This window comes from Mandrillus leucophaeus, unplaced genomic scaffold, assembly GCF_000951045.1.
Source record: "Mandrillus leucophaeus isolate KB7577 unplaced genomic scaffold, Mleu.le_1.0 Scaffold285, whole genome shotgun sequence".
Classification (NCBI taxonomy): domain Eukaryota; kingdom Metazoa; phylum Chordata; class Mammalia; order Primates; family Cercopithecidae; genus Mandrillus; species Mandrillus leucophaeus.
Window position 1 is genome coordinate 698,422 of NW_012102976.1, and position 12,510 is coordinate 710,931.

The window sequence follows — 12,510 nt, forward strand, 5'->3', positions numbered from 1 at the left end:
TGCTGCCTACTTCGATCCGGCAGGAGGAGGCGGCGGCGGAGGCTGGCTCCTTACTCTGCGTGCAGACGGCTGCTGCTGCTGCTCAGCCTCTGCCTGGCGCTGCCGGGGAGCCCCTGCGGCCAAAGCCCACTCCCGAGGGACAGCCAGATTTGGAGTGAATCAGATCACACAGTGCCCACTCTTGGAAACCGCTCCGGGGGAAGTCCGGCGGGGCTGTGCGCTGGGATCTGAGGAGGCTGGAAGCCGTAGGCGGGAGGCTTGGCCGTGACATTTGCCCCTTGCTTGCTTGCCTGTTTTCTGGGAAAGTCGGGGTAGGGTGTGGGCAGGTCGAAACAGCTCCTGCATATGTCCTGTTTCTTTACTGAATTTCTGGAAAAGGCACTTCTTAACCTGGTATGAGCGAAGCTGTAAATGCATGTCGATACCTCAGCTTCCTCCAACCCTCCCTCCCGCACTGCTCTTCCTCCCACTGGCTCACCTTGAACCCTGACGGCAGTGCTCCACAGCACCCACTACTAGATCTTCTCCTCCCTGCTGATTCCCAGGAGCTATGGCTTTTCTCAGTTTCTTGGCTACTGTCCAGCAATCATTTTACAGACCTTAACCCTTTCCACACCCTTGTACTTGAAAGTACTGTAACTGTAACCACCAATAAACCTGAATGGAGAAGTTCACTAAAGCAAATACACTGGCAAGAACCCACCTTCTTCCCCACAGGTGCATTTCTGCACGTTATTTGAGACTTAAAGACAATTGCTTCTGTGAAGAAACTAAGGAAAGGCAAATTAGACGTTGCATCTCTATTCAAATTCACTTAGAATATCCGACGTCCCCTTTCCACAAAGGAGTCATCTGGAGAGACCTAGGAATAATTTAGGTTTGGAGTCTTGAAGTGAGCGAAATCTTTACATACGCGCGCGCGTGTGTGTATGTACATATATGTATATATTTCAAATATATATGAAATGGAAACCTACAGTGGTCTGGAATTCAGAAGAGAGATACTAAGTGAACACAAAGGCTTACTTTGGTCATATTGGGACCTTTCTTGATTATTGTCATTTTAGGATACAGATCCTTCCCCTGGGCCTGTTAAGACATACAGCCTGACATTTTTCCCTGTCTGATTTTAGCCCTACTCCATGATTTCTTTCAGTAGTCCTGAGTCCACTTACAAAAATGAGCTGTACCACAAACTTCTTGCAGCACACAGCTTGTGTATGTGTTGCCTCTCAGTATACTGAAACTCCTTTGGAATTCCACAGTGCAAGAAGGCCAGTGTCTTCACCCCAAGACATGATTTGCAAAAAGTGGACAGTGTTCCCTTAGCCAGGTCACCCTGTGGTAAGTGAAACAAATTAGATCCCTCGTGTGGGAAAAATTCGCTTCTTTTCCAAAGTGGGTTATTGAACTACATTTAAGAATGTGCTGGCTGGGTGCAGGGGCTCATGCCTGTAATCCCAGCACTTTGGGAGGCCGAGGCGGGTGGATCACCTGGGATCGAGAGTTCGACACCAGCGTGGCCAACATGGTGAACCCTCGTCTTTACTGAAAAAAAAAGGAAAAAAAAAATTAACTAGGTCTAGTGGCGCGTGCCTGTAGTCCCATCTGCTCGGGGAGGGGAGGCTGAGGTAGGAGAATCGCTTGAACCCAGGAGGCAGAGGTTGCAGTGAGCCAAGATTGTGCCCCTGCACTCAAGCCTGGACTGGACAACAGAGGGAGACTTCATCTCAAAAAAAAAAAAAAAAAAAAAAAAGAATGTGCTAATGATACATTTTAGAAGCCCCTTTCTTATTTCCTCCACTGTGAGGTCATTTCATGACTCAGGTGACTGTAATTGATCAGAGTATTATTTTACATATGAATAACCCTGAAGAAGATTTTGAATCTTCTTCATACACTAGAATGTAGTATGTAGTATGTAGCTGAGTAGACATTCACTAGTATCTTTCAGAGGATCTGCAAATACCTAGGGTTAGCATCTTGTGGCAGAAGCTGCCCCTGTGTCAGTTGTTACTGGCATGCCTCCAGGCCCTACCTACCTTGTGCCTTCTAATTTTGTGCTCTCCTTATTCCAGTGTTTCTTAAAGGGAAGACACACCCAAATTCCTGGGTCTGCTGAGACCTATTGAGTTATCATCTCTGTAGGCTCTACCTGGACATCTGCTCTTTAAACAAATATCCCAGGTGACTTGAATAAACATTAACATTTTAAAATATTAAAATACTAAAATAAATATTTGATTTGAAAACCCTTGTTTATTCCTTCGTTTTGAAAATTTGAGAACCCCTGTTTATTTCTTCCTTTCCTCCTCTTCCTTTCTTATGTGTATCTATTTCTATTTCCTTTCTCCCTTTTTTTTTTTTTTTTGAGACGGAGTCTCACTCTGTCACCCAGGCTGTAGTGCAGTAGCACAATCTCGGCTCACTGCAAACTCTGCCTCCCGGGTTCAAGCGATTCTCCTGCCTCAGCCTCCCGAGTAGCTGGGATTACAGTCGCGCGCCACCACGCCCAACTAATTTTTGTATTTTTAGTAGAGATGGGGTTTCACCATGTTGGTCAGGCTGGTTTCAAACTCCTGACCTTGTGATCCACCCGCCTCGGCCTCCCAAAGTGCTGGGATTATAGGCATGAGCCACCGCACCCAGCCTATATTTTCTATCTCATTTTTGTGATCATTTCTCCTATGCTGCTTGCACACAGGCCTTGTGGGGAAGGAGTGATCCCTAAAAAAGAGGATGAAGCTGGCGAATAGTCTTCCATAAATGACATGAGCATACCTCATAACTACAGCACTAAGAAGTATGGGCAAGTCAAATAAAAATTCTATATGTCTGAAAAAAAATCACTGTAATTGATATTGTCCGTGAATTGTAATATATGAGAAGCTTACTAGTTTATGATCTCAAAATACACAGAGACAATTTTTTCTATGGGGGAACATTTCAAAATGCAAATTTCAATGTATTAATTTCAACAATTATGGTGTTACTGTCATTTTTCTTCCAAACAGTGAGATGTACTAGTGATGTACTGGTAGTGTACTAGTGATGTAGTAGTGATGTACTAGTAGTGTAATGTACTAAGGCTGTGATGGTTATTTAAAAGCCAAAGTACTATATGAGATTTTTGGTGTCTCAAATGGCTTACAATCTATTTGAGAGGCTCAAAAGTACACACATGCAACATTAAAACAGGAACCTGAGGAAACGTGTAGGGAGACTTTAAGTGTGTTTGTCAGAGATAAGCAGAATTTGGTTCATTTCTATCTAGTTTGCCTCTTGCTTATCTCTACTTTCTAATCTGTTGTGATTATGAGTTACATGTCTTTTTTAAAATCTTATGGAAAAAACCAAACAGTATGTGATAATAAAAGATTTCCTTTTTATTATTATTTATATATTTATATGATTGTAGCTGATCTTCTCAATTAGGATTTAAGCTCCGTTTTTGTTTGTTTGTTTGTTTGTTTTTTGTTTTTTGTTTTTTTTTTGAGACAGAGTCTTGCTCTGTCACGGAGGCTGGAGTGCAGTGATAAGATCTCGGCTCATTGCAAGCTCCACCTCCCGGGTTCACGCCATTCTCCTGCCTCAGCCTCCCGAGTAGCTGGGACTACAGGTGCCCACTGCCACACCCGGCTAATTTTTTTTGTATTTTTACTAGAGACAGGGTTTCACTGTGTTAGCCAGGATGGTCTCGATCTCCTGACCTCGGTGATCCGCCCGCCTCGGCCTCCCAAAGTGCTGGGATTACAGGTGTGAGCCAAGCTCCTTTTAAACAGATTTGAACATATACTACCCACATAGATCAGGAAGCAAAAGCAAATACTCTATCAAGGATAAAGGATTCAACCCAGACCTCATAGAATTTCTATATATAAAGCCTAGGCAAACCTGAGCTCACAATCCAAATTACAAAACAAATGAAGAAAAAGACCATTGTGAGCAAGAGAAAGTAGAGGAAAAAAAATTTTTTTAAACCTGCACAGCCAAATTAGATTTTCAATCTGAAAAAAGAACAGATCAAGAAAAGAATAGGCCCATTTCACTTATGAACATAGATGCAAAAATTATAGGTAAAATATTAGCAAACTAAATCCAACATGCTTATTACAGTGAGCTAGGAGAAACCTTAAAACGTATTTCCCTGTCTTTAGAATGCATTTATCTGACTAGCCACCTATCTAGTCCTCTATCTTGAAAACCTAATAAATCAGGTAGAGTTTACTCCAGAAATTCAAGTATGATTTAACATCAGAAAGCCTATCAATATAATCCATCTCAAAAGACTAAGAAAAAGCATTTGAGAGAGTATATCACTTATTAATGATAAAAACTTGTATAAGATTAGGAATAGAAGGAAATTTACTTAACCTTATAAAGGACCAAAATGTACAGCAAGCACATTACTTAATGGATTAACTTTAAACACATTCCACATAAGTTTGAGATCAAGATAATATTGCCTCTACTATTTAATATGATGCTGAAAGTTCTGGCTAACAGAATGATATTTTTTAAAGGAAGAGGAAATTAAATAGAAGAATTGGAAGGAAACAAAATTTGGGTTGTTTGCAGTAATATGATCAACCACATAAAACATCCAATAGAAACAGCAAGCTACTAGAAATAATAAGCATTCAGCAAGGTGATGTGACAGAGATGTTGCTCTCCCCTTCTTCCATAATACTAGGTTTTTTAGCAGGGCACAGGGCCAACCAGAAGAAAAACAACATTTGTTAGCCTCCCTTGCAGCTAGGTATTGTCATGTCCCAGGCAACGGGTTGTAAGCAGAAGTAGTGCATACATCATTAAAGGGAGAAAGTGTGCCTTCATCCTCTTTCCTGTCACCTAGAATGCAGACATAATGGCTGCAGTGTTAGCAGTCATCTTAGATCATAAGCTGACCTTGGATAGGGAAGCCACACATGGCAGAGCACCAAGACAGAAGATGCCTGCTATAGCAGTACCAGCCCTGAGGTACCTACCCACCAATCTTCTTTAATTTCTTGAATAAACCTCTGTCTCATCATGACACTTTTATTTTAGTTTATGTTTGTGTGTTTGCATTACTTGTAGCCAAATCTAATCCCAATTGATATAGCAAGATTCCCAAATAGAAAATCAATTCATGGCCCTGCACAGTGGTAACACTTTGGGATGCTAAGGCAGGTGGATCATCTGAGGTCAGGAGTTAGAGACCAGCCTGGCCAACATGATGAAAAACCCTGTGTCTACTAAAAATGCAAAAATTAGCCTGGTGTGGTTATGCATGCCTAAGTCCCAGCTACTCAGGAGGCTGAGGCACGAGAATCGCTTGAAGGATCAGAGGCAGAGGTTGCAGTGAGCCGAGATCACGCCACTGCACTCCAGCCTGGGCAACAGAATAAGACTTGGTCTCAAAAAAAAAAAAGAAAAAGAAAATAAATTCATGGAAACTGAAAGTATTCATTCACACTTACACTAACAAACTAGAAAAAAAGATACTATTTATACAAGCAACAAAACTATAAAGGATCCAGGACTTAACATGTTTAAATTTATTGAAGGAATTCAAAGGAAACCCAAATAGAGGTATATATAATGTTTATGGATAAGATGATGTAACATTATTAAGATCTCAATTATCTCTAAATGTGTTTATAAATTCAATGCAAACCAAACTTGTAGCAAGATTTGGGGAATTTAAACATACTCTAAAATGCACATGGAAGACTGAATTTCTTTCTAAGTTGGTCATGTTTGAGAGTAGCAGACATACAGAACTATGAATCAATAGAGAACTCAGAAACAATCCATTTACATATGAGAATCTGGTATGTGATCATGGTAACACCACAAATCCATGAGGAAATCATGTTGAGTTAGTCAGCTATTGCTTGCTACAATAATAATATTATATAACAGATAATCCCAACTTATCAGTGGCTTATGGCAGTCATTTATTTTTCTCCCTTATGGGTCTGAATATGAACTGAGATTCAGCTCATCTCGTCTGGGCTCCTTAAGACTTGGTTGGGTTCAGCTGAATTCAGCTGGACTTGGCTCCAGGATGCAGGTCAGGTTCAAGTCTTCACCACATGTCTCCTTCTGGCAATGCCAGCAGCTCAGGAGGTCAAGCCAAATCATTCAAACACATTTAACACCTCTCCTCTCATCATATCCACTAACATTCCATTGGCCAAACAAGTCATATGGCCAAGTTGAACATCAATAGTGGAAGGTACTGCAAAACTTCATGCCAAAGGGCACAGGTGTGTAATTGTAGAGCCAGGAGCACAAGAAGGATTGGGAACAATAATCCAATCTAACACAGAGATTTGGTTTCATAGATAATATTGAGGAAATTGGTTCACTGTGAGAAAAATATAAAATTAAACCCGTATCTCATACCATATGCAAAGGTGAGTTCAACATTAGCAACAACAACAAAAAACCTAAAAGTAAAAGGTAAAACTATAAAACTAATAGAAATCAAAGACAGAAGAATAGATTTGTAATCTTAGGGTAGAAAAAAGAAGAAAAGCATTTAAACAGGGCTCAAAGCATAAACTATAAAATCAAAAAAATGATGAACTTGATGACATCTGTTATGTTCAACAAAAAATATCATAGACAAGTTTAGAGAAAGTTGATAGATTGGAAAGTATTTTCAAAGGCTGAAGCCAACAAAAGATTAATATCTAGAATATATGGTATTAAGAATTCCCACAAATAACTGAGAAAAAAAAGAAATGCAATAGAAAAATAGCCAAAGGATATGAACAGGCAAATTTATAGAAGGGAACCTTGAGAGACTAACAAGTAGATGAAGAGATATCCAACCCCACTTATAATCAGATAACTGTACATTAAAACACAAAAACACTTATTTACATCTATTCAATAGGCAAAGATGTGAAAGTTGAGTAATATCAAGTGTTGCCTAGGATAGGAAGAAATTTGAATCCTCCTGCTTTGCTATTGGGAGTTAAGTCCTGGTACAATCATTTTGGAGCATTAACTAACACTACTTAATGAAATAAAGAATGTAGTAGAATGTATTTTTCCCGATGACCCAGCAGTTCCACTCCTGGGAATGTGCACCCTTAAGAAGCTCTTGAACAAGTCCATAAGTGACCACAATTGAGGTGTTCATCACAGCAGCACTTGAGCTAGCCAGATATTGAAGGCAACCTTAGCATATACATCACCAGCACAATGGGTAAGTATGAGGTAATGGACGTCATGGAACAACATACAGCTGTTGGAAGTAATGCACTAAGTGTACATTTTGCAACATGGATACATTTTTTAAATGTTTTATGAATTTTTTAGAAAAGGTAAACAGAACAAGATCAGGTAAGCCCCAGGCCTTTGAATGTCTTTCCTTACAGGGTACATCTCCGTGTTTTTCATTTCTGCTGTTAGCTGGGACACTTTGAGGGAAGGGTAGGTAGGTATTACTACAGTTCACTTCTGACAAATATTTTCTTCCAGTTCTCACATGAGGTTGAGGCAGATTTTCATGTAGTCCCCAGGCCCCCACGGTTTCTACCCTCATAGCATCCACTATCACCTTCCTGCTCCCCTTTTGCATGTTTAAAAGACATTTATCGATTATATGTTTTCTTCCCAGGCTGGATGCAAGATGAGTGATGGTTGTTGAGGAGTGGGCCACAGTCCGAAATATAGAAAACAGTCCTTCTACTCTGCTACTCATATCTGCTCATGTCCTCGTCTCCAAGTTAAAAACATTCAAACACGCCGGGCGCGGTGGCTCACGCCTGTAATCCTAGCACTTTGGGAGGCCGAGGTGGGCAGATCACTTGAGGTCAGGAGTTTGAGACCAGCCTGGCCAACATGGTGAAACCCTGTCTGCATTAAAAATACAAAAACTGGCCGGGTGCGGTGGCTCCCAGCACTTTGGGAGGCCGAGGCAGGCTGATCACGAGGTCAGGAGATCAAGATCATCCTGGCTAACATGGTGAAACCCCGTCTCTACTAAAAATACAAAAACAAAATTAGCTGAGCATGGGGGTGGGCGCCTGTAGTCCCAGTTACTCGGGAGGCTGAGGCAGGAGAATGCTATGAACCTGAGAGGCGGAGCTTGTAGCAAGCCGAGATTGTGCCACTTCGCTCCAGCCTGGGCGACAGAGCAAGACTGTCTCTTTAAAAAAAAAAAATCACCCAAACGGTCCTGGATTTTTAAAAGTTGTAAGACTGATCTAAATATATATTTGCTTATGTATCTTTGTACAACTCTTAATATGCTATCAGTTCTAATAATAACCATAAGGATAAAACAATAACAGTGATTGTAATATCAACTTTGTGTCAATAAGCAAGCAGTAGGCATGAAGGCCATTTAGAGTTGAGAAGCATGAGAAGAAAAAAGAGAGTTAGCCAAAGAAATTTAGGTTAAATATCAGAAATAGCTCCCTGAAATCAGGATTGATGAACAGATGGAGTTACCAAAAGGCTGGGGATACATGGGTAGTTCTCCGAAAAAAAATTTAAGGGTTTTCTAGTTGAAGACAGGAATGGATGAGATGGTTCTTGAAGTTTCTCCCAGCCCTGTTAGGTTATGAGTCCTCCAGTAGGCATGTTAAAAACAAAATCATTTTCAACAAAGGTACGCTCAGAATACCCCATGCTCGAATTATGCTGTTTTAAAAGCCAGTCTCTGCCAGAAGCTTTTCTTAATGGCTATATTACTAGTATAATAAATTCTGACCCTTACTAAGGGCTAGGATTTCACGGCCCTCAAACTCTCATATGCAGGAGCTTGCCTGAGCTCAGGTAGGGAGCTCTACAGGAAGGCCCCTGATGTGAGGCCCAGCTGCTCACACCCCTTCCTGGTGGACTAGCAGCAGCTGCAGGCAATTCTCCAGCAAGCTTTGGGTCCCTGAATCCTGCAGAAGCCAGAATATGATCCTGCAGGGATGACTGTTCTCGGGATCGCATTTCTTACTATTCTCGCCTAGGGTCTGCAACACTCACCACTAGCTCCCAATATTGGGGCCTTAATGTTAACTTGCATCTGTTTCATAAACCTAACCCTAAAAGGTCTGATGATTTATCCAACTGCAGTTTCTGTAACTCCTAGGAGCTGTTGATCAGTCATTCCATATTTGCTAAATAATTACTTACTGAGTTCCAGGGAGCCTTGGGAGATGTATTTGGAAAAGTAGACTGAGTCCAGTTTATAGAGCATTAGATGCCTGGTTAAGAGTTTCAATTTATGGGATAAGACAATAGGGACCCTCTGGTGGTGGTTGAGAACTGGAAAAGCACAAAGAAGAGTGTTTTAAATTTAATTGAACAGGCCGGTCACAGTGGCTCACGCCCGTAATCCTAGCACTTTGGGAGCACGAGGCAGGCAGATCACTTGAGGTCAGGAGTTCGAAACCAGACTGGCCAACATGATGAAACCCCATCTCTACTAAAAATACAAAAAAAATGACCGGGCGCAGTGGCTCACACCTGTAATCCCAGCACTTTGCGGGCCCGAGGCGGGCGGATCACGAGGTCAGGAGATTGAGAACATCCTGGCTAACATGGTGACACCCCGTCTCCACTAAAAATACAAAAAATTAGCCGGGTGTGGTGGCGGGCGCCTGTAGTCCCAGTTACTCAGAAGGCTGAGGCAGGAAAATGTCGTGAACCCGGAAGGCGGAGCTTGCAGTGAGCGGAGATCGCGCCACTGCACTCCAGCCTGGTCGACGAGCGACACAGCAAGACTCTGTCTCTTAAAAAAAAAAAAAAAAAAAAATAGCCGGGGTTGGTTGGTGGCGGGCGCCTGTAATCCCAGCTATAGGAAGCTGAGGCAGGAAAATTGCTTGAACCCGGGAGGTGGAGGTTGCAGTAAGCCAGGATTGCACCACTGCATTCTAGCCTGGACGACGGAGCGAGACTCCGTCTCAAACAACAACAACAAAATTAATTGAACAAACACTTGTTGAGGAAAGGGACAAACAGCTATTAGGACCTTATTACAAGAAACCAGGAAAGCACTGTGGTAAACCCAGGAGGAAGAAAAAAAGTCCTTGCCTTAAGGAATTTATAGTTGCTAGATTTTGTTCTGTTTTTGTTTTTAATATAGGGGTAGTGTTTTGAGGTGTTAACCAATGTGGCTTTTCTGCATTTCCTATACCCCGGTCCATTTTCTTGGGGTACAGATGTAGCACAGCAGAGATTTAGAAACAAATAAAAGAATTGATTCTTGATTTATAGTTTTCAAAATGAACTTTAAGAACTCACAACAGAGACAATAGTTTTAAAGAAGTAGCATGGGTTTTCATAAGTTTCAATGCAACATAAATGATAGATTTGGAAGCAGGACTAGCTGTATAATTTGTGGAGCTTGGAAATAAAAAGAGCGGTTAAAGTACTAGAATATAAAGATGTTCCCTTTCTTCCGTAGTGTGTCTCTGAACTTGTGGTGGGGGATTTTTCATTTATTTAATGTCATTCTAAGTTAAAAAAATGGAATATTTAATTTATTAGCTTGACTTTTATTCATTTTTATATTGTGCACTACCAGTTTTAAGTGCAAATATAACAGCATTTACTTTATATGTGGAATCACTGAAATTATCCAGTTCATATTTCATAGTTTGTACATGCATATGTATTTTGTTCTTACCAGAACATTGGAAACACTGCACAACCAGCTCAATTGCTTTTATTCCTTGATATGTAACCATTCTACCAACACTCTATCTTCAGCTTAGTGATGAGCAAGGAACAGCTGAAAGGAAAAGGAACTAGACATTGCCCAATATTTCCCATTCCTTCTGTGTCTTCATGTTCAGCATATGTGATTTAGCTAATACAGGGAAATATAACAAGTAAGAAAAGATATATAATCCATTTCCCTGGTCATTCACATTTTTTAGAATGCCATTGCCTTTTTTTTTCTGCATTCAAACAAGTTCTGGTTTGAATGGAAAACGTGATCTCTCAGGGCTGTCAGCACCCCCACTTACCAATCAAAGATGAAACACACATGTCACTGAACCGCCAAACATTGTGAGACAACCAGAATTCTGGGCTTGTGGGGCAGCAAGGAACAGCAGATGTACAATTGATGAATATCTCCTCTGCTCATGCACCATTGTCCCAGCAGACATCACCTACAAATCATAGGTTCAAAAGTAAAATCAAGACTTTCAAGACAGCACAGCAGAGTATTAAACCAAACTTGGGCCCTTCTGAGTGTAAGACCCTGTACAACTGCAAGGGTGGCACATCTGTGATGCTAGCCATGTTTGGAAGAACAAATGAAGAGCCAGGCTACCCAGCTGCAGACAAGATAATGATGCCCTGGACTGAGGGTGGGAGAGAAAGCCAGGGACTCTAGATACAAATGTATCTCTGAGAAAGGGGGTTCTGAGTCGTGATCTTGGGTTCAACACTACCATCTACCCATCAGGTCATGCCCTAGAAACCCCTAAGACGTTGGAAATGAAAGCAGGAAAGAGCAACTGTACCTTGCTGCCAAGGCCTTATGTAATCCATTGAAACCTTGGAAAATATAGAAAATCCCAAAAAAATAATTAAACTATCTGTAATTCTACCATTCAGAGAGAGTCACTGTTAAAATTTTGGTTCATAAGTGATTTGAAATGTATTTATACAAAATTTGTAAATGTAACAATATATGGTAATAATTTCTCATAATACTGCATGTGTTTCTAGAAAATGATTTTTAACTCAACATTGCTTTTTAAGGTGAGTATTTGGTGGCGGTTTGTACGATGAATTCTGGAGGAAACAATCTGACAACAGAGAGCCTGGTCAGGAGAGAAACACAAGAATCCAAGAGGGGAACTCTGGAGGTTTGCAGTGGAAAGAGGCAGGAAAGGACTGGACGGGGCTTAAAAAGATAGTGAAAAAAGCAAGTCACCAAAGCTTCTATCTATATATAGTTCAAATGCAGACAAAATTAAACACCACGTTATTCAGTAATATATATGCAGGCTGTAAAACTACATAGAAAGATGAAATCCAGGATGATAGCTCCTGGGGTGGCGCCAGGGAGGCAAATGTGTTCAGAAATGGGCTCACAGTGGCTTCTAAGGGGCTAGTAATGTTCAATTTCTTAAGCTGGGTGGAAGACACATGAGTGTCGATTTATGATTATTTTTTAAACTATACACTTTCATTTAACATACTCTTTTTTGTGCATGATATAATATAAGCCTATATATCTTAGGCCAATTCCAAAAGATAAGGTTTTCCCCAGCCCCAGTCTCTGTATCCTGAGGTTTTGCCAGATAGGTTATAGAAACTGAGGCTCTTCCGGAAAAACACCCAACTTCTTCACCACCCACATAATTCAATCTTGTTGCTCTTAAGTAGCTGACTGGAGTATATTTGTCTGAAAGGTTATGTCTGAGCTGAGACCAGCACCAACGCAGGAATGCACTAGCATATAGATACACAGACATACATGGATACATAGCAGACCTAACCATGCGTGGCCAGGACTGGAAAAGCTTTCTGCTCTGGAATTGTCTTCCTTGT